The 24,192-nt window shown below is 43.1% G+C and overlaps 1 protein-coding gene across 2 annotated transcripts in view; it reads right to left on the bottom strand.

The window, feature by feature from the left end:
* The window catches only part of ntn1 (netrin 1), a 204,682-nt gene that overhangs the window by 162,255 nt on the left and 18,235 nt on the right, over positions 1–24,192 (bottom strand). The window lies entirely within an intron of this gene.

Raw genomic sequence — 24,192 nt, forward strand, 5'->3', positions numbered from 1 at the left:
TTTCCTCCGAGCCGCATCTTCACCCCTTCCTCGCGGCCTACCAATAGGACTGGAGCGACGTTTCCTGCCGGGACCGGCCGGCCAGAACCTCAGCCTTGGCGGCGGCACAGCGCTGAAGCACCATCGCGGAGCAGGCGATGCCTAACCCGGGTCGCCGTGTGGTAAGCTCCGGAGTGCTGAGACCGCCGATTCCAAAGTCCTGGAGCTGTCGTTGCGGAGCGTCCTGCTGCGGACGGCGCTGACTTTCAAACACCGCGGAGCCTGGGATTTCTCGCTGAGATCGACAGAGTCGGAGCTCAGACCAGCGCGGCCCGTGGACTTCGGGAGTCACGGTCTCCGGGGATGAAGCGGCCGTTCCAGACACTCCAAGCCGCTGAAGAGTGTTCACCCGATGTTGGAGCTCCATCAACCGGCGAGAGGGCCTGTAACATCGGGCTGCCGTTGCTGCGACTGCGGAGGCCTCAAATAGGCCCCGACCACGGGGTGAACAAGAGGAAGAGGACTGGACTTTGTTGCCTTCCCTCACAGTGGGAACCATTGTAGGGGGATGTTTTTTATGTTTTATGTTAAATTCTTCTTTAATGTTGTGTCTAAAAGTTGGCTGCCAGAAGTGAGAGTGAACACTGGTGCGATTAGCTGCCACTGCTCTCTCTCCGAATTATGTATTATTGCTGTCCCTACCACTTATCAAATTCATGGATATGTTGTTTTTGTTTCATTTTATTTATATATTTGTAATTTGCTTGTTTTTACTGTAAGGTGTTCTTGAGTGTTCTGAAAGGCGCCCATAAATAAAATGCATTATTATTATTATTATTATTATTATTATTATTATTATACAAAAACCTCTTAATCGACACCCTTGTATTTACCTCAACCACCACTTCTGGAAGTGCGTTTCACTCTTGGTGTAAAAAAACGTATCCGTGCATGTTCTTTAAACTTTCCCCCTCTCACCTTAAAGCTATGCTCTTTAGTCTTTCCACACTGGGGAAAAAGGTTCAGACTGTCTACCCTATCTATGCCTCTCATACATTTATAAACTTCTATCAGGTCTCTCCTTAACCTCCGGCAATCCAGGGAAATCAATCCAAGTTTGTCCAACCTTGCCTTACAACTAATACCCCTTAATCCAGGCAATATTCTAGTTCCTATTTTCTGGCTGCACCCTCTCTGAAACATCCACATCCTTCCAGTAATGGGGCGACCAAAACTACACCCAATACTCCAAATGTGGCCTAAATTGAGTCTTATGGAGTTTCATCATGACATGCTGGCTGGTGTACTCAATGCCCAGGCCTGTGAAGGCGGGCATACTATACACCTTATCTACCACTCTCCCTACTTCTCCTGGAGTCTAGAGGCATCCAACACAGAAACAGGCCCCCCGGTTGAACTTGGCCATGCTGTTCAAGATGCCCCATTTACATGCCCCACCTGCCCACATTTGGCCATATCCCTCTAAACATTTCACATCTATGTACCTGTCCAAATGTGATCTCTTAGCCCTGTCTAGAGCAAGCCAATAAAATTAATGAAAACCCTTGTTCAAGTCGATATTATTTGCATTTGTTCAGAGGTAAACTAGATATAGGCAATTTTGGATACATACTTTTTGAAAGACTGTTTGAAACATTTAGGGAGTAATGATAAAAACTAATTGGCAGGAGCCACCATCAAGGCCATATCTTGACCCTCGTTTTCAATTCATAGTCCCTCTAAATAAGTTTGCTAGTATCACTTCATAAGTAAATCAATTTGGGGGCTGAAGGGCTTTGTGATCGATATAAACTCTCTGCCTTCTGCTACTATTGTTGATCAGACTACAATGCATCAAGGCAAGGGTGCTGTAGACCTCTAGATAAAGGTGTGTTGAGGCCTTTGTCAAGAAGGGCATTGCAGTGCATAACATTCTTTCTCTTCAGATGCCAGTTATACACCTCTGCCCCACATCCACTGTTCTGATAGCAAAGAACATGTATTGATCAACAACCTTTGGTCCTGGCAGATTTCCACTTAATAATTACAAATGAAGCTTGCTATACAGAGAAACAGTTCAGACCAAATATATTTTACACAGAGGATGGTGAATACCTGGAACATGCTGCCAGGTGTGGTGGTGGTGGAGGCAGATACAACAGGGGCATTTAAGAGACACATGGATATGGAGGGATGTGGATTATGTGCAGGTAAATAGAGTTGGTCTTGACATGATGTTCAGGCCAGACATCTGAAGGGCCTGTTCCTGTGCTGTATTGTTCTGTGTTCTATCCTCAATGTGTTGTTGGGTTACCATGCAGAGTTTCCCATAATATTCTGCTGCATGTAAGTCAGACCTGGGCTAATTTTATTGCCATCTGATAACTTAAAATGCTGCTGGCATGTTTATCCCTGATGGCAGCTATTCAGAAATCAATTCTTACTATTGGAGACAAGGAATTGCAAATGCTGGTTAAGGAAAAAAAGGCACCGAGTCAAGGAGTAACTCAGTGGGTCAGGCAGCATCACTGGAGTACATGGATAGGGGACATTAAACATCATCTGGAGAAGGGTCCGGGCCCAAAATGTCACCTGCCCACGTTCTCCAGGGATGCTGCCTGACCCGCTGAGTAACCAAAGCACTTGGCTTTTTACTCAAGGGAAAGATATTGGCCAGCTCATCGCTATTATACCTATCTTGTTTTTGCAAAAATATGTTAACATCTTTTAAATTCATCCAACAAGTTTAAATATCACCTGTCAATATCAACACTCCAACCATTTTAGTCTTGTGGGTGAATCTTTAGACTTTAGAGATACAGCGTGGAAACAGGCCCTTCGGCCCACCGAGTCCGTGCCGACTAGCGAGCACCCCATACACTAACCTACCCACACTAGGGATAACTTTACAACTTACCAAAGCCAATTAACCTACAGATCTGTACGTCTTTGGAGTGTCGGAGAAAAGTGGGGAAACCCACACGGCCACAGGGAGAACATAAAACTTGCTACAGACAACACCTGCAATCAGAATCAAACCCAGGTCTCTGGCAACTCTACCATTGCGCCACTGTGAAACCTGAGAGATAAAATGCTGCCAACCTAGATTCAGTTGACAACACTTTTATTCGTCTTCCCATTCCCACACAGACCTTTCTGCTCGATGTCTCCTCCATTGTCAGAGTAAATGTAAATTGGGGGAACAGAATCTCATATTTCGCTTAGGCAGCTTACAGCCCAGTGGTATGAATATTGATTTCTCTAACTTCAAGTAACCCCGGCATTCCCTCTGCCTCTATCCCTCCCCCACCCAAGTCACACTAACTTCTCATTTTAACCCAACAAACAGCTTTCCAATTATCATCGTTACTATTTTGCATATCTTTCATTCGTTATTCTTTATCTCTCTACATCATTGTCTATTTCTCTTGTTTCCCTTATCCCTAACCAGTCTGAAAAGGGTCTCGACCCGAAACATCACCCACTCCTTCGCTCCAGAGGTGCTGCCTGTCCCGCGGAATTCCTCCAGCTTTTTGTATCTATCTTCAATTGACATTGTTGGGTTTTATGACTGATAAAAAAAAAGAGGTAGTGACCATATTAGGATGTTTATCGTGTATGTGTCTGCATATCTCTAGATTGCTAGAATCCAGGGATTATGTTGATTGATGTTCATAAAGTATGGATCGACGGATTTGAAGGTAGCTAGTTTACGTGCACTGATACAGTGGATCTGCAGTGCCTGCCTGCTGTTCGAAATCCTTTCCCCCATCCCAAAGTAGTACCCACAACTCCTTCTTGCCAGAAATCTACCGGCTTCTGACTTTTCTCCTTATCAAATTTACACAACTCCCAAGCTGAGCACAGGTCATCTACGCTCATACAAATTTCAAGTTCAAATTTTATTTGGTCACATACACCTTTAGGTGTAGTGAAATTCTTTTTGCCATGCAGCACATAAAAAAAGAATACAACATGACAGTAATAGATAGTTTCAACATCAAAACATCCCCCCATAATGGTTCCCATTGTGGGGAAAGGCACAAAGTCCAGTCCCATCCCCATGTCCACCCATAGTCAGGCCTCCTTACTCGAGACCGTGGCTTCCGGAGCCGACAGGGCCGCGCTGAATGGAGCTCAACTGGCGATCTCATCAAGAGATCCCAGGCTCCCGATGGAAAGTTCAGCGCCGCCGCCCGCAGCCGCTCCACAGACCTGCAGCTCTGCAACGGACCCAGCTCCAGTTACCGGAGTTTCAGCGAAGTCACCGCCAGCCCCGCAATGGCGCTCCAGCGCTGCACCGCCGTCCTCCGACCCGCAGCTCCGCCGCCGCCGATGCCAAGCCGGTACCGCTGCCGCCGGTGCCGCCGCCGCTGAGCCGGTACCGCCGCCGCCGCTGCTGAGCCGGTGCCGCCGCCGCCGCCGATGCCGAAGCTCCGGGCGGTCCCCTCAGGAGACGCCGCTCCAGGCCCGCTGGTAGGCCGCGGGGACGGGTCGAAGCTGCAGCCCGGAGAAAAGCTGCATCTCCGACCAGGTAGGGACCCTGAAAATTAGTTTCCCCCTCCCCCCCCCTCCCCCACACATAAAAAAGCTAGAACTCCTCAAAACAAAACACTAAACTAACTAAAAATAAGAAAAAGAGATGAAAAAAAACAGACAGCTGCAGGCTTATTTAAAGCAGGATTATGCCTCTCAGCCAATCAAGCCCATTCCGCCATCGCAGAAGATGTAATTATATCTGCAACAGTGTCCTAAACCATTCCCTCCACTGATACCACTGAGTTCCTCCAGCATTTTGTCTTTTGCTCGAGTTTCCAGCATTAGTAGTGACTTTAGTTTAGAGATACAGCATGGAAGTGGCCGACCAGAGTCCACATCAAACATCCGTTCACACTAGTTCTATATTATTCCAATTTTTCAACTTCTCCTTACACATCAGGGGCAATTTTACAGAGGGCCAGTTAAACTACAGACCCGCATATCATTCGGATATGGGAGGAAACTGAATGGCCCTAAGGAAACCAGGCGGTCACAGGGAAATTCCACACGGGCAGTATGCAGGGTTCGACCTGAACCCAGGTCTTTGGTGCTGTAAGGCAGCAGCTCTACCAGCTGTGCCACTGTGCCACCTTTGCATATCTGGGATAGGAATTCAGGAGAAACTACTGCAGCAGCACAGTGGTTACAACTGACGAACAGGCAATTAGAAATGATCACAAATCCAGAGCCTTGCCAATAACAACTGCATCTCAAGAAAGAAGGAAAAAATCTATTTAACTTTTCATTTCAAGTAGTCAGCTCTTGGAGTTGGTTGCATTTCTTTGCCTAATCTTACAACCTCTCTATATTGCCCTTAATCTAAAAGACACATAGGTCAAATGTTAAACCATTCATAGTCCCTATTCCTTACCATTACAACTCTACTCTTTAGCATTCTCCTATTACAACTGGTTCGTTTCCAAGACTAAACCAAACACATTGTGGCCTGTCTCTAATTAGTTCAGTTGAGAAGCCTTAATTCCTGCTACGGTTTGCAAAGTCCAGCCAAATGTATTGGATTTTCCTCAATCCCATTATGCTTTCTTAAGTCCATAGAAAAAATGTGAGAAAGCTATTTCATTGAAAGCTAATGCAACTTGATTTCCCTAATTTCTTGCTGGAAAGCAGCTCGCTGCCTGAATTGGAAATTATTTTGTTTTGTAGGATTCTGGCTACTATATTCTACTTCTTCCTTCATTATTACCATGTAACATTTTGCCGAAGACATTGCTTTCACTATGTCTCTACTTATCTCTCGAAGGAAAATAAGGGTTTCTAAGCTTTTCATTTACTTCAGAGATACAGCACAGAAATAGGCCCTTCGGCCCACCGAGTCCACCCCGACCAGCGATCACCCTGTACACTAACATCACCCTGCAAACACTTGGGACAATTTACAATTTTTACTGAAGACAATTAACCTACAAACCTGTACGTCATTGAAGTGTGGGAGGAACAGACAGTACAGACAGCACCCATAGTCAGGATCGAACTCGAGTCTATGGCACTGTAAAGCAGCAACTCTACCGCTGGCCACTGTGCTGCTTGCATTAGGGCTGTAAACATCACCCTTCTTCCACACCAGTAAATGCAGCCAGGCAGACAAAGATCTATCGAAAAGCCTCAACCATGAAAGGTTATTCTATGCTTCCTGTGGAAACCATGCTGATCCTTATCCTCCGATGGAAGCCACCAGGCACGACTTTGATGGCAGCAGAACAAACTGATGTGTTTCCGATAAACAGCCATAAACACAGTCATTCATATATTCATACCCCTGGCGGTCTGGTGGAGCCCCCCCAGTTGCTTGTGCTTTCAGGGAGTAAATTACATCCTTCTCCCCACATCATTATTTTCGTGAGTTTGATCTGATTCAGTTCATATCAGAATGAAGCACATTCTCACAGTCAAAGCGAGAAAATATTTTACCATCAGTGCCTTTTATAATGGTCAGTTGGACAGTCGCACATCAAAGAAGTCCCACAATTGGCGATAGCCATACAACGCAGAAACATACCCCTTGGCCCAACTTGTCCATGTCAACCAGGATGCCCCAGCTGGTTCCATTTGCCCATGTTTGTTTAGGTTTATTATGTCATGTGTACAATAATTGTTTTGCATGACATCCAAAGAACAGATATACTGTACGTAATTACAATGAAGTCAAACACAAATATAATAGGTTGGGAAAAGTGGAAGATGCAGAGTGTAACACATCAGACAATGTCCACAATGGGGTAGAGATGAATCTGACATAATACTCGCTTATGGAAGGACCGTGCAGAAGCCTGATAATAAAATTAAGACTAATATTGGTTTAATACAGTTAAATACAGTGATTTGTTAAATTAAGACTACTGTTGGTTTCATTATATATAGTGATATGTTTCATCTATACTGCTGTTTCCTTAAGTATGCGAACGTTAACTGGCAAAATGCTGGTTTTGGGGCAGAAACTGTTCCTGAGTCTGGTGGTGCACACTTTCGTGCTTCTGTATCTTCTGCCTGACAGGATCATGGAGAAGAAGGAATGACCGGGGAGGGACGACGTCTTTGATTATGATTGCTTTCTGAAGCAGCGTGTGTAGATGGAGTCAATGATAGGGAGTCTGGTCTGCGTAATGGACAGAGTTACCTCCACAATTCTCTGCAATTTCTTGCGGTCTTCAGCAGATCTACTTCCAAATCAATCTGTGATGCAACCCGGGAGTATGCTTCCCAAGTTATATCTGTAGAGGTTCGTAGGAGTCATTGAAGACGTCAAATTCCCTCTAAACCTTACCCATTCATTTTGGTCATCCTAATTTCCTGTGCCTAATTGTGTCGTAGAAATCAGAAGCCGACTTGCTCACATCAATAATATTTTCAAACCCACTATCTTGTTGGGGTTTTTCTACCTTGTTGACTTAATTTTAGGAACTTGATTCTAATCCATTGGTACTTTTATGGCAAAAACGAATATAGAACCCACGTTTATATTTGTTTAAACTTCACCTTAAACTTTGTATACTTGAAAGAAGGTGACCTATGTATGATGAGGCAATCTCTTTGAGGTAATAAAAAGGCATAAAATTGCCTGGTCATGGAGTTGTATTCTTCATCATGTGCCAAGTTATTCATGTAAAGATAAAACGATCATAATGCACTTTCTAATTTACTGCTGCTTAATCACTTTGCCGATAAGCTGGTGATACTGTAGACGCTGGTATATTTGAACCAACATTGTGTAATGAAGCAATTGTCATGGATGTTTCTGTCAGCCCAGTAGTTCAGCTGCTAAGGAAAGGCCCTAGTTGCTATTTTAGGATAGACTCTTCCACCCCAATAAGTCTTTATGATAGGCCTGCTTGCTCTTTAGTCTAGTAACTTGGGGAATTAACGAACTGTAGCCCAGCGATCAGGGGGCAATTAACAGGAGACATTGTACTTATTTTTTGACTCGCTATTGTTGTCTACATGCAAAACAGATTTATTGATGCCATCGGGGAAAGGTTCATGCTTATCTGGTCTTTCAACTGAAGAAAATATATGTAATCAGAGAAGATAACATGGTAATCCAAAGTGCTGGAGTAATTCAATGAGACTGGCAGCACCTCTAGATAACATGATTGGTAATGTTTTGAGTCAGGACCCCTCTTCCAATCTGTTATTTCAAAACAATTCATAAAAGCTGCAGTGAAGGTGTAACACTAAGTGTTGGGGGTGGCAGGGGTTATGGGGAGAAGGCAGGAGAATGGAGTTGAGAGGGAAAGATAACTCGGCTATGATTGAATGGAGGAGTAGACTTGATGAGCCGAATGGCCTAATTCTTCTCCTATAATTCATGAACATGAATTCAGCAGGTCAGGCAGCATATATGGAGGGAAATGGACAGATGACATTTTGGGTGGAGAGCCTTCAATCAGTCTTAGGAAGGGACCCGACCCAAATCGTCATCTTTCCATTCCCTCCACAGATGTTGCCCGACCCGCTGAGTTACTCGAGCATTTCGTGTTTTACTCAAGATTCCATCATCTGCAGTAACTTGTGTCTCTGTGAAGTTGGTGTGTTATACTTCAAGATTTCTATGTTATAAATGAATCTACCCATACATGACTTTCCTCACACTCCAAAGGAATCCAGGAGAAGATACCACTCAATGTATTAGCTGAATTAAAATAATTGATTCTTTTTTTCTTTAAACGACTAGTTCAACATTTTGCCAGTTACCATTTCCATTCTTAAGAAAGCAGCAAATCGAGATGAAACATATCACTGTATGTAATTAAACCAACATTAGTCTCAATTAATGAAACAGGCATTGGTCCAAACAAAACACCATTGCCTCTAGTTACATAAATAATTGTGTTATGTAAAAAACCGTAAAGAAGGCCGACATTACAAATTGCAGTTGAAATTAAGGCTGCAAGTTCCCATATATGTTATTGATCTCAATCTTTAGGCTCTTAGACTAAAGATACAGCATGGAAACAGGTCATTTGGCCCACCACGTCCGCACCGACCAGTAATCACCCTGTAAACTAACACTAGCCTATACACTCTGGACAATTTACAATTATACCAAAGCCAATTAGCCTACAAACCTTTATGTCTTTGGAGTGTGGGAGAAAACGGAGCACCCGGGGAAAAACCCACATGGTGACGGGGAGAACATACAAACTCCGTACCGACAGCACCCATAATCAGGATGAAATCCATGTCTCTGGCACTGTGTGGCAGTAGCAGCTCTCCCGCTGCGCCACTGTGCCGCCCTATAATTCAGCCAGGCAACAAGAGTAATATGAAAAAGTAAAAATGCTGCATGGATTTCCTTGACCCCGTATCCAGGACTACAAAGCTTCATAAAGCTTTTCAATAGATTTAGATACACATGGGGTTGCCGACTTTCTCACTCCCAAGTAAGGGACAAAAGGCCAAATAAAGGGACAAATTCCCAATGGCAATTCATTGACCAACTCGGCCGTGGCTGGGTGAATGATGAGTCACCCCGAGTGCTGGACTGCACACAATGCCCAGCCGGAGGGCCAGCTGAGGAGTTTTGACCCGGGAGCTGGACTTTGTGCCTCCTAAAAACTCCTCATCTGGCCCGCCGGCTGGGCTTTGTGTTCTGCTGCACGCAAAGTCTGGCACCCCATCCAACTCATGAACCGATGATCGGCCATGAGAAGGAGGGTTGGTGGTGTCTGCGGTAAGCGAAGGTCCGAAGGTCGGACAGCTGGCCTGGCTGTCGACCGATGGAACCAAGGGCGAGGAGCTGCTGCTGCACTCCATGGGCTGCACTATGTCAGGATGGATGAGGCAGGGCTGGACGCGGCGCTCCGACAGTCCCCTTGACCAGAGTAGTAGCAGTCAAATACGGGACAAGGGCGTTCCCGTATGGGACAAAGCAAATTAGCCCAATAAACAGGATGTATCGGCTAATACGGGACAGTTGGTGACCCTAGATGCACGTGACAATAATAAATCAATACCATTATTAATTTAAGTCCACATTTTAGAACCAATTCTGTGTTTTGTTTGGGAAATTGTGGACAGGAAATTAAGATTTTTTTTTCCTCTCTAAGTATCAAAAAACATGCAGGACCTTCTGAACCAAGTTGTGTGGCCATTATGTTCTTTCCCTTGAGCATCAATGACTGTACCGGTGTGCCAAAGTTAGAAAGAAAGACCAGACATGGTTAGAATAACCTTACAATCATCTGGAGTCAAGGCCCGAGTCTCTTGTGTAGGTCAACAGAAGCAATAAGGAAAGTTAGTGAGAACAGAAAGAACACAGAACATAGAACTGTACAGCTCAGAACAGGCCCTTTGGCCCACAATGTTCATGCCGAACATGATGCCAGGTTATACTCATTTTCTGCGTCTGCAAGTAATTTATAACATTCTCCAAGGAATAAAGTCCTAGTTTGTCCAACCTCTTCCGAGAATAGACTCTCTCTCTCTCTGCCTTGTGCCTCGGGGACGACAGATTGCACAATGGGCTAAGTGTTCGGCTGGCAACCGGAAGGTAGCTGGTTCGAATCCCGCTTGGAGTACATACTGTCATTGTGTCCTTGGGCAAGACACTTCACCCACCTTTGCCTGTGTGTGTCCTTGGGCAAGACACTTCACCCACCTTTACCTGTGTGTGTGGATGTAATTATGTGAAGCACTTTGGGGTCAATGCAAGTTGACTAAAAATGTGCTATATAAATAAAGAAATTTAATTTAAATTTGTGTAGGGTTCCTCGTGGTATAAGATGGCATTCAATAACAAACATCCAGAACTGCATTCAGTATTCCAAGTGTGGTCTCACCAAGGACTTGTACAGCCGCATTGTTTTCACTGGAACATCGGAGGTTCTGGGGAGACTTGATAGAAGTAGTTTAAATTGTGAGAGGCAAAGATAGGGTAGACAGTCTGAACGTTTTCCCCAGGGTGGAAATGCCCAATACTAGAGGGTATAGCTATAAGGTGAGAGGGGGAAAGTTTAAAGGAGAAGTGTAGGGCAAGTTTTTTTTACATAGAGAGTGGTGGGGGGCTGGAACACATTTCCAGGGGTGGTGGTGGAGGCAGATAAGATTGTGGTGTTTGAGGCTTTTAAATAGTTATATGGAATTGCAGGGAATAAAGGGATATGGATCATGTACAGTCGGATGTGAGCAGTTTAACTAGGTATCATGTTAGGAAAAACATTGTGATAGGCCTGTTCTTGTGCTGCACTTTCAATTTCTATTTCAATGTCTCAACCTTTGTACTCAATACCCTTGCCAAATGAGACATGCGTGCCAAATGCCTTCCACACTACACAATGCACCTGACTCACCACTGTCAGTGGCCGTGCATGGATCAGGGTTGGTTCCCTTCAGGGAACCTTGCACCTGTATTCCCCGATCTTTCTGTTCTGCAGCACCTTCCAGTTGCTCCTAACTGCCACACTCCTCCAAACTCAGATAACCAAGTCCACCTAAATCTAGATCCAGTATCTTCCTGTTGTGAAGCATACCAGAGAGTCACTGCTTTCTGGGGAAAAAACTGTGTTTTCTGTCATGGTTGAATTTTTCTTACTAAAGTGGAACAGCGGCCTTAATACACATCACTGAGAATTAAGGCATTATTTGATTTAATTATCTATTCATTCCTTTGAAATATATAACGTTTGGAAGATATCATTGTTAATACTACCTGCCTGATGGATTAATTGCTGAGCATGTTCTATTTAATAAATATCAGTTCAGTTTAGTTTAGTTTAGAGATATAGTGCGGAAACAGATCCTTCGGCACACAGAGAGTGAACCGACCAGCGATCCCTGTACATTAGCACTATCCTACACGCACTAGGAACACTTTACAGAAAGCAATTAACCTACAAACCTGTACGTTGTTGGATGTGGGAGGAAACCGGAGCACCAGGAGAAAAATGACACAGTCACAGGATGAATCTCCATACGGTAGTCGGGATTGAACCCGGGTCTCTGCCACTGTAAGGCAGCAACTCTACCGCTGCACCACTGTGCCGCCCCCTTCTGTAATGTATGCCTATAATGGATTCCTATTTATAATGAATGAAGCACCATATTTTGAAGGAGTATTTTTTTTAATAACTAGGTATATTTTGTGGCTTTGCTGGGGATGTGAGTTCATTAGTATTCAAAAACTGTGTCTAGTGAAAGAGCAACGAAGTCTGCAGAACAATAACTGAACTCACATAAGCCTGAATGTCAGAGCAGCAAAACCTCAGTAATGTTAGATACATATAATGAGAGGTTTGATAAAGTACAGCTGTCTTACAATGGCACAGATGAGAATTTCGACGTACTTGCAAGACAGACATGTGGGATGGGTTATTCTTATAACTTACAGTGCAGTAAATTTCAGATTGCATAAACTTTCTGTCCAAACCACCAAGAAGATAAAATTCCCCTGAGGGGCAAGAGGAAATGTGGAGCAAGGTACATTGCATACACATTTCCCAGTTTGAGCAGCAATTAACCAGGCCAATCAAATGCTCAGCCATATAGCTGACACAGTAAAAAAATAGCAAGCTAGAAGTATTCATGCAGTAAGTACGGGGTGGTCTGGTCACATCTTGAATAGCAATACCTCCATTTCTAACCATAAGGAAAGAACCTGGGGATTATACAAGAGAGGATTAACTCTTCAAAGTATACATGACGGTAAACAACGCCACAGATAGATTCAAGGATTCACTATTGCGTGAATAGAACAAGTGGCGCATGGTGGCGCAGTGGTAGAGTTGCTGCCTCTCGGCGCCAGAGTCACGGATTCGATCCCAACTATGGGTGTCTGGCTGTATGTAGTTTGTACATTCTCCACTTGACCGTGTGGCTTTTCCCCGGGTTCTTCAGTTTCCTGCCACACTCCAATGAAGTACAGGTTTCTAGGTTAATTGGCTTGGGTAAAAATTGTAAATTGTCCCTAATGTGTACGACAATGTCAGATGGTTGGTCAGCAAGGACACAGTGACTCAAAGGGCCTGTTTCCACACTGAATCTCGAATATTTATTTCTTTCTCGTGTGTTTTTGACATTAGCTGGAAAAAGTACCTTCTTCTTTAGAAGAAGAAGACAACCTTCTTGAACTTTGAAATTAAGGTTTGCAAATATTACTACAAGAAAGATGAATACATTTGATTTGAAAATCCTTTGTCCGCTAATTTGTTTCTAAGCAGTTAAAAGTAGATAGATTTGTAAAGGAGGTATATGGCATGCTTGCCTTCATAGAAACATAGAAACATAGAAAATAGGTGCAGGAGTAGGCCAATCGGCCCTTCGAGCCGGCACCGCCGTTCAATATGATCATGGCTGATCATCCAACTCAGTATCCCGTACCCGCTTTCTCTCCATACCCCCTGATCCCCTTAGCCACAAGGGCCACATCTAGCTGCCTCTTAAATATAGCCAATGAACTGGCTTAGGATGAGGCATTGAGTCGGGAAGTCATGATGCTACTTTATAGGATTTTGATTTAACTAATTGAATTATTGCAAAAATGATTGGCCAAGTCAAAATTTAAATTAAAAGTTTTTAAAAAGAGCCCTTTTAATGCAAAGTCCCTTTGACAATGCTGGCACGGACATTGTGGTCTGAAAGGACTGCTCCCCTGCTGCATTGTTTTATGTTCTATGTCATACGTTCACATATGAATTTAGCATTGCTACAAAGTGGTTTTGCCAAGCTCAACTTGCAGTTTAATTTGTGCATCAAAGCAAGTGAATTGATGTTACTTACACAAAGGAATCTTAACATTTCTGTTCAATGTCAGGTCACGGCCCACATAAGCATCAATAGGAATATGAACGTACATAAATACATTTTTTAAATGTCTGAAGAAGGGTCCCAACCCAAAATAGATTTGGCAGATAGTTGCACAATGTCCTGTAATCAATTGGATTTTTTTAAATTTTACCTTTTGACATATTTTATGCTGCACTTCTTCCCTGCCCCAGACCCATTGGAGAGAACCTGTTCCCCACTGCACGACACAAAATGCTGAAGGAACTCAATGGGTCATGTAGTCTGAGGAAGGATCCCGACCCGAAGCACCGTCTGTCCATTCCTTCCACTGGTCCTGCCTGGCCCACTGAGTTCTTCCAGTGTGTTTGTGTTTTGCTGAAGGTTCCAGAATCTGCGGTAACTTGTGTCCTTCTTTTAACCATTATTTTGCTTTGTTATCTTGGAGCATTTTTGTCCCTGGTGTTTCCACATTCAGCAATTAATGTTTTAGGATTAATGATGTTTCAAGATGATGTTGTCTTCACATAGTAAAGGCATTGAAGATCAAAGGGAAGAAAAAGGACTGTGGATAGATGATGTTTAAAAAAGTTAACATAGACCATACAACATAGAGCAGTACTGCACAGGTACAGTCCCTTTGGTCCATAATGTATGTGCCAAACATGATGCCAAGATCACCACTTATCTACCTATTCATAATCCATGATCCCCCGTTTCCTGCATATTCATCTATCCAAAGTCTTCTAAATGCCACTAACATATCTGCTTCAACCACACCCCCTACAGTTGGGGTGCTGATATATGGTATACCTAGACCATAGTGGAAGTAAGTATTAACATTAACATCCTGGTTCAGGACAAAGATAATCACCAGGAATTTATTTGAAGTCACCTCAAGCTGGCTTACAAAACTGCTGGAGTAACTCATCGGGTCATGCAACATCCCTGGAGAACACGAATAGGTGACCTTTTGGGTCAAGACCCTTCTTCAGACCAATTGGTGGGGGTTTGGGGAAGAATATGGGAACAGTACTCTCTCTCTTTTACTGCTCAAGTGCAAAAACTCCTCAAGGTATGCCTGAAGAAGTTCTGCTCCTCTCTCTGGCAGGGATTCTGTGAGATATGGTCTCACTGCTCCCCCTCCTTCAGTCCTGCTGCTCTTCTGCTCATCAACCATCTCTCTTCCAGCTTTCTTCCCGTTCCCCCTCTCCCCCCTCCACAATCAGACTGAAGAAGGTCCCAACCCGAAACGTCGCCCATCCATGTTCGCCAGAGATACTGCCTGACCCACTGAGTTACTCCAACACTTTGTGACATTTCTATTCTATCTCAATATCCATTTGCCATTCTATCTTGATAATTCCATGTTAAATTTTGTAGCACATTAGACTTTTTACTTTATTTTAGAGATACAGCATGGAAACAGGCCCTTCAGCCCACCGAGTCTCCGCCGACCAGCGCTCGCCCCGTACACTAACACTATCCTACACACTAGGAATAATTTACAATTTTTTACCGAAGCCAATTCAACCTACAAACCTGTATGTCTTTAGATTGTGTGAGGGAACTGGACCACCTGAAGAAAGCCCATACAGTCACAGGGACAACGAACAATCTCTGTACAGGCAGCACCCATAGTCAAGATCGAACCAGAGTCCATGGCACTGTAAGGCAGCAGCTCTACCCTAGCGCCACTGTGCTCTGCACAGAACCTTGATAACATCAGTGTAGCTGCATGCCTTCATGTAATCATCACGCTTGTAGATCTTCCGTGGAGAAATATAGTTGACCCCGGATAAACACATTAGTAAAACAAAGTAACTTTGCAAAAATGTGGACTGGCTGCACTAAACAATACAAGGCTTCAATTGTATAGTAATTATGGCACTAGACCAGCAATCAGGAGTTCAAATCATATGATGAGCTGTAAATTGCATTGAATATATATATCATTATTCGAATTGTAAATAGGCCACCCGCAGGCCACAAAAAAAAAGTTTCCGACCCGAAACGTTACCTACTCCTTTTTCCAGAGATGCTGCCTGACCCACTGAATTACTCCAGTACTTCGCGTCAGTCTTCGGTGTAAAACAGCAGCTGCAGTTCCTTCCTTCACAATCTATTATATAGTTGAAATGTCCTTCAAGATTTTGATTTTTTGATTTTAATTATAACTATTATTTTTCTTACATAGTGGTCAATCTCATTAATCTCATACAATAAATCTCATAGTTTATACCGAGAGTTTGTTTCCATTTATCATTACTTAATTCAACAATACATGAATATGTTTGGAGAACATTTCACAGAGTCATACAGCATGGAAACGGACCCTTTGGCCCAATTTGCCCATACTGACCAAGATGCCCCATCGACACTTGTCCCACCTGTCTGCATTTGACCCATATCCCTCTAACCCTTTCCTATCCATTAACCTGTCCAATGAGTAGGAGTAAACGGGTCCTTTTCAGAATGGCAGGCAGTGACTAGTGGGGTACCGCAAGGTTCAGTGCTGGGACCCCAGCTATTTACAATATATATTAATGATTTGGACGAGGGAATTGAATGCAACATCTCCAAGTTTGCAGATGACACAAAGCTGGGGGGCAGTGTAAGCCGTGAGGAGGATGCTAGGAGGCTGCAAGGTGACTTGGATAGGCTGGGTGAGTGGGCAAATGCATGGCAGATGCAGTATAATGTGGATAAATGTGAGGTTATCCACTTTGGTGGCAAAACCAGGAAAGTAGACTATTATCTGAATGGTGGCCGATTAGGAAAAGGGGAGATGCAACGAGACCTGGGTGTCATGGTACACCAGTCATTAAAAGTAGGAATGCAGATGCAGCAGGCAGTGAAGAAAGCGAATGGTATGTTAGCATTCATAGCAAAAGGATTTGAGTATAGGAGCAGGGAGGTTCTACTGCAGTTGTACAGGGTCTTGGTGAGACCACACCTGGAGTATTGCGTACAATTTTGGTCTCCTAATCTGAGGAAAGACATTCTTGCCACAGAGGGAGTACAGAGAAGGTTCACCAGACTGATTCCTGGGATGTCAGGACTTTCATATGAAGAAAGACTGGATAGACTCGGCTTGTACTCGCTAGAATTTAGAAGATTGAGGGGGGATCTTATAGAAACTTACAAAATTCTTAAGGGGTTGGACAGGCTAGATGCAGGAAGATTGTTCCCGATGTTGGGGAAGCCCAGAACAAGGGGTCACAATTTAAGGATAAGGGGGAAATCTTTTAGGACCGAGATGAGGAAAACATTTTAGTTGAGGTAGTTGAGGCCAGTTCATTGGCTATATTTAGGAGAGAGTTAGATGTGGCCCTTGTGGTTAAGGGGATCGGGAGGGGGGGCGGGGGGGGGGTATGGAGAGAGGGCAGGTATGGGATACTGAGTTGGATGATCAGCCATGATCGAAGGGCCGAATGGCCTACTCCTGCACCTATTTTCTATGTTTCTATGTTTCTGTTTCTTGACTGTATGCACATATGCATGTGTAGCCCCAATCTAACCTAAGACTGGCCATTGAGCAATCTATTGGCACAAGGGAGATTATGATCGATAGTATAAGTAAAAGTCACACTGGTCCCAATTCTTTTGTGTTCTCTACGGACAATACAACACACGATTGACCAAAAAATATACCTTCATTTTAGTTTATTCATATTAATTGTTCATTAATGTATGATCCTGACAGAAGTTTTACCATTGTAACAAAGTCATTGGTTCATCTGCTGTTTATGGTCACCGAGAATTACAATTCTGAAGAAGGATCTCGACCCGAAATGTCACCCATTCCTTCTATCCAGAGATGCTGCCTGTCCCGCTAAGTTACTCCAGCAGTTTGTGTCTGTCTTTGGTGTAAACTAGCATCGGCATATCCTTCCTACACATTACAATTCCACACCTGTTATCGTAATGTTCTTACAGCGGCATGACTTCTCTAAGGCCAAATGAAAGGCACAGCCGGTTGAGGAATCATGATTCAAGATGATTTGGTGATGTCCTATCTTGGAATGTTTACATATTTGATTTAAAAAATGGCATCACCATATTGTGTGTAGATTTGCAGAGCTCAATATTAATGGAAAGTAGATAAAGATATAGAAACATAGAAACATAGAAAATAGGTGCAGGAGTAGGCCATTCAGCCTTTCGAGCCTGCACCGCCATTCAATATGATCATGGCTGATCATCTAACTCAGTATCCTGTACCTGCCTTCTCTCCATGCTCCCTGATCCCTTTAGCCACAAGGGCCACATCTAACTCCCTCTGTGGCAGAGAATTCCAGAGATTCACCACTCTCTGTGTGAAAAATGTTTTTCTCATCTCGGTCCTAAAAGATTTTCCCCTTATCCTTAAACTGTGACCCCTTGTTCTGGACTTCCCCAACATCGGGAACAATCTTCCTGCATCTAGCCTGTCCAACCCCTTAAGAATTCTGTAAGTTTCTATAAGATCCCCCCTCAATCTTCTAAATTCTAGCGAGTACAAACCGAGTCTATCCAGTCTTTCTTCATATGAAAGTCCTGCCATCCCAGGAATCAGTCTGGTATAAAGAATATCAAATGAAAGTACAAAGAGTTTGCCAATAGTGAGATTGTGCAGATGAAACTGACAGTGAATGGAAAACGATGACTCACAGACTAGTTAAAGCATGGAACATCGCATTTGCAAATTTCATTGTGTTATGGTAGTAGAAATTTATATAAGATGGAGGCACTGAACCCAATAATGGGAGAACCTTTGCACCACTTGTGACTTCCTGCCTCAGCTATTGATGGGATCATATTAAGAAAAAGGAGTGATTTGTCACCATAACCTTTGAAGCCAGATGTAATTAATACCACATGTCCTGCTTCGGCAACTAGAACGTCCAGGAATGAGGGAGGTGACAGAGAGTGGCGTAGACTGTCCGGTCTATCATAGGTGCTGACCTCCCCAACATCTAAGGAATCAACAGCAGATGCTGCCTCAAAAAGGCAGTCAATATCACTCATTCAGAAGATGGTACTGGAGCCTGAAAACAATGACCACCAGATTCAAGTGTAGCTTCCTGCCAATAAACGCAGGCTCTTGAACAGTATACAGCATTAACCTCAACCACTATGAACATCAATGGACCATCTTTAGTTGTTATATGGGCTTTGTTTTTGTTTTGCTCTATGGTTGTATGGTTATTAATGCAAACTAATGTATCCTATACTGCCAGTAACCAACAGTAGCCACTTCTAGGCAGGGCACTTACTGATGTTGGGTTATCAACATAGTTGCATTGCTTCCAATAAAACAGTTTTGTTTTGTGTAGGACTTTGTTACCTTTGATAACAATCCAATTGGTTAATAATTGACACGAAACAAGCGGCAAAATTATTTTAAAAGACAAAATCGGAGCAATTTCAATGTTGTCCTCACTTCTCAACAATTTCAGGCAAGTTAATCTCTTTAAAAACAAAATAATATAACTATCACAAATAAACCATCATAACGTTTAAGGAACATTTAGACAGGTCGAAAGCCACTAAAAGCTGGAGTAACTCAGCGGGTCAGGCAGCATCTCTGGATAGAAGGAATGGGCGACGCTTCGGGTTGCTGTGTTATTCCATCTGTTTGTGTCGATCTTCAGTTTAAACCAACATCTGCAGTTCCTTCCTACACATTTAGACAGGTACATGGATAAGACAGGTATAAAGGGATACGGGCCGAACACAGGCAGGTGGGATTAGTGTATATGGGACATTTTGGTCGGTGTTGGCAAGTTGGGCCGATGGGCCTGTTTCTACACTGTATACATTTTTGACTCTATGACTGTGAATCTGATTAAAAAGAATTGTCAAACAGTACAACACCAAATGCTGGAGGAAGGTAGCGGGTCAAACAGCATCTGTGGCGGGAATGGACAGGGGGTGCTTGGGATTGGGATCCTTCTTCATTCCCACCACAGATGCTGCCTGATCTGCTAAGTTCCTCCAGCACTGTGTTTGTGCTCAGAATTCCAGCATCTGCCGTTTCATGTGTCTGCCAACATCAACGTTCGATATAATTGCCTCCGTCTTGATAACAAAATATGTTTCTGATCTTCATATGGAGTCAAGCTTTTAAAAAAAAGATTCATAATAAATTTGAATCTTACTACCAGGTTAGTACATATGAAGCATGAATGTATCCCTTTAATAACACATTAAATGCCTCATTAAATTGGTACAAACGGAATCCCTTCACATCATTCCCCCGTTTTCTTACATTTTTATCTCTCCCTTTCCTGTGGCCCACTTATGTACGCCCATTCCTCCCCCTATCCAACCCCTTTCCCCCCAACCCCACCCCCTTCCACCTATATCCCCACCTCTAGCTTTACATTTCACTCCTTTTCTCTCCTTATCATACACCCCTTTGTCTCCTTCAAGTTTTGTTTCCTTTTCATCCCTCGCCTTTGTCCACCCATCTGCCAACCAACCCCACTCCCTTTGCCATCCCCTCACCTGCATCCATCTATCACTTGCCAAGCTTTGTCCTGGCCCCTCGTTTTCAGCTTTCTCTGAGTCTGAAGAAGGGTCCCGATCCGACACGTCATCTGCCCAGGTCCTCTAGAGATACTGCCTGATGAGCTGTTACTCCAGAACTTTGTGTTCTACATTTCAGAAAGCTATGCCAGTGGCAGAGTTCATGCCTTACAGTGCCAGACACCCGGGTACAATTCTGACTATGGGTGCGGTCTGTATGGAGTTTGTATGTTCTCCCCGTGACCTACATAGGTTTTCTCCGGGAGCTCTGGTTTCTTCCTACACTCCAAAGACGTACAGGTCTGTAGGCTAATTGTCTTGGTAAAATTGTAAAATTGTAAATTGTCCCTGGTGTGCATAGGATATTGTTAGTGTATGGGCATTGTCGGTCAGTGCGGGTTCAGTGGTTTCTGCGGTGCTTCCCTAAACTAAACTAAACTGAATCATTATTTACCTTTGTAAAACAAAGCAGGCAAATGTTTTGTGATGTGTACACGGTGACCTTGATCACATATCATGGCAAAGACAACTTCAATAACAGTGTGTTGGATGCAATGAGTGATGAATTTTGCCACAAAGTCCATTTCAGGACAACTGAAATAATTTCTGCAACGTCTTCAATAATTAGCAATCAGTCAGTGATAGAGAGAACCTTCAACATGGATACTATTGGGATCTTTCCCAGACTTGGTATATCACAAAATGTCAATGTGATTGATCATTGGGTTTGCTTATTTTTTGGGAAACGGTGTTGAAAGACGAAGCAAGATAAGCACTAAAATGTATAGTTACCTAATCTTCTCCGTAGCTTGTACTTAATAAGTATTTTTAGTAAAACATGCGAAGGTCATGTTTTTATTGCAAGAGGTCAAGAATATAATAAAGAGGACATGTCGTACATAAGATATGTTTTACTGATGAGATGACGTTAGAAGATTTCATCAGCGTATTCATGAAACTGCAGCACAGGTCAACATTGCAATTTATTACCAACTCTGATAATGGTTGTGGATTTATATAAATATTCAGAAGATAGTAATAAATCATATTAATTCTGACACAAATAATAAAACATGGAGGTCACTGAACTATTTTACATTGTCATTAAAAAGCTGTTGTCACTTCAAAGTAGCAGTTTTGGTTTGAAAATAATCAATTATTGCAGATCATAAAATGACTTATCATCGCGTACAGCAAATGACCTTCATCCTTCCTTGCTGCACAAAGTGATATAGAAATGCATTTCAACAGTGCTTTCTTTGTGTTATACCACATACATCTGACTTAATTAACTTTAGCTTAGAGATACAGCGCGGAGACAGGCCCTTCGGCCCACGGGGTCCGCACCAACAAGTGATTCCTGCATATTAACACTATCTTACACAGACACACTAGGGACAATTTACAATTATTTTTTTCCATACACAGCCAATTAACTAACAAACCTGTACGTTTTTAGAGTGCGGGAGGAAACCGAAGATCACCGAGAAAAACTACTCGGTCACGGGGAGAACGTACAAGCTCCGTACAGAATGCACCCATAGTCAGGATCGAACCCAGGTCTCTGGCGCTGTTAGGCAGCAAGTCTACCACTGCACCACCGTGCCGATAATTATTAACATAGCACTTAAATAAAACCTTAAAATAATCATTAAATGCCCCATAATAATAGTTATTTCTCAAAACACCTATTTCCTCTTGACTTATTTATGGGGATTGAAAGAGAGACTTATATATCTGGGAAACAGACCCTTTGGCCCATCTAACCATGCTGACCATCAACCACCCATTTACACTAATCCAACTTTATTCTCTCCATATTGTTATCAATTACCCCCCCCCCCCCCCCCCCCCCCCCCCCGCTCCCCCCTCCCCCACCTTCCACCACTTACATACACACAAGGGAAAATTTACATTGGCCAATTAACCTACAAACCCACATCTTTTGTATAATCAATGCTCTTCACATTTCCTCAGTTCCTGGGAGCCAGTAAGTAAGATTCCTATCCTACATTGCAATAACCATCCCAGCATTAATCAACTTGCTCCACCCTGGAGAATTAAATTGAATTGTCAAAGCACTTTTCCTTTTTACAGTCATTGCAATTTGGAATTCATGAAAACTTGCATTTTCAGAATAATTGTGTATGAAGGAACTGCAGATGCTGTTTTAAACCGAAGATAGATTATCAATCATTATCAACCATGATGGTACGGTCTCCAACAATTATACTGAGGATAGACATAAAAAGCTGGAGTAACTCAGCAGGACAGGCAGCATCTCTGGAGAGAAGGAATGGGTGACATTTCGGGTTCAGACTGATGAAGGGTCTCGACCCAAAATGTCACCCATTCCTTCTATCCAGAGATGCTGCCTGTCCTGCTGAGTTACTCCAGCTTTTTATGTCTATCCTCAGTATAATTGTTGAAGACCATACCATCATGGTTGATAATATTCAAATTCTTTAATGAAATGGGATAAATCACATAAACCTGTGATATTCATTTGAAACCTTCCAGGAGGAAAAAGGATGATAGTATCAGCATTAGTTTTGCACTCAAGTTTTAAACTAACTAGTAGGTTACTAAAGCTTTGATAATCTCCATTCCACACCAAAGCAACATACTTTTACAGATGTTTCTTTCTTTATATAAGGGTGGCACAGCGGTAGACCTGAATCCTCACAGCATCAGGGTATGGAGTTTGTACGTTCTCACTGTGACCGCGTGGGTTTTCTCCGGGCTCATCCCACGTTCCAAAGACGTACAGGTTTGCAGGCGAAATGGCTTCTGTAAATTGCCCCCAGTGTGTAGGATGCGAAAGTGGGATGACTTTGAACTAATGTGAACGGCTGATCGATGGTTGGCATGGACTTGATGGGCTGAAGGGCCTGTTTCCACTCTGGTCCTCTAAAACTATCTCTAAAAAAGAAGCATATTTCCAAAATCACAGTACTGAAAGCTTGGACAGGCTAGGACTTTATTCCTCATAGAGCAGTAGGCTTAGGGGGGGACCTTACAGAGGTGTATAACATTATGAGGGGAATAGATAGGGTAAATGCACACAGTCTTTTTGCTAGGGTAGGGGAATTGGATGGCATAGGTTTAAGGTGGGTAAAGAGCATGAGAGGCAATGTTTTCACACAAATGATTGTACTGTATGGAAACAGCTGCCAGAGGAGGTGGTTGAGGCAGGTACAATAATAAGAGTTCAATGACATTTGGACAGGTATATAGATAGGAAAGGATGAGAGGGAAATGGACCAAATGCAGACAAATGGTACTAGCTTAGATGGGCCATCTTGGTCAGCATGAATGAGCTGTGACGAAGGGCCTGTTTCCATGCAGTATGACTCTAAATTGCCAAGTTCCTTTAGCGGGTACGTGAGGGACATACTAAAATGATACCAAGTACGTGGAGAGACTGGAGAAGTTGAGATTTTTCACCCTAGAGCAAAGTAGGTTGAGAAGAAGTTTGAAAAGAGGAAATTTGATCATGAAGAGTTTTGATAGGATAAGGAGTGGTAATTACCAGAGGGCACAGATTTAATGTATTTCTATCAAAGCGAAATTGAATGAGCTCGGTAAGTGATCGTAAAGCACAAATATGTTGAACAGGTGGAGAACTTCACTGGTAACCTCCAAAAGGAAATGTTATAAATATTTTAAGGGAAAACATTTGGATTTCTTTGGGGAAAAGTGGAATTGTGGGATATTGATTAAGTCCACATAAAAATCAATCCACAATGGGCCAACAAATGGGGAGTTCCGTGATTGAATGATAACAGGCAAAGGCTGTGATGTTGTTCGGAGCCAGAGGGTCCCTCGAAGCTCAAGCATGAAGATTGGTCAAATAATGAGTGAATTATTTGCAGGAAATTGGCAGCAAAAGAAACACAAACTTTCATGATTCATGCTCCAAGAGAA

This window comes from Amblyraja radiata, chromosome 26 (assembly GCF_010909765.2).
Source record: "Amblyraja radiata isolate CabotCenter1 chromosome 26, sAmbRad1.1.pri, whole genome shotgun sequence".
NCBI classification, from domain to species: Eukaryota; Metazoa; Chordata; class Chondrichthyes; order Rajiformes; family Rajidae; genus Amblyraja; species Amblyraja radiata.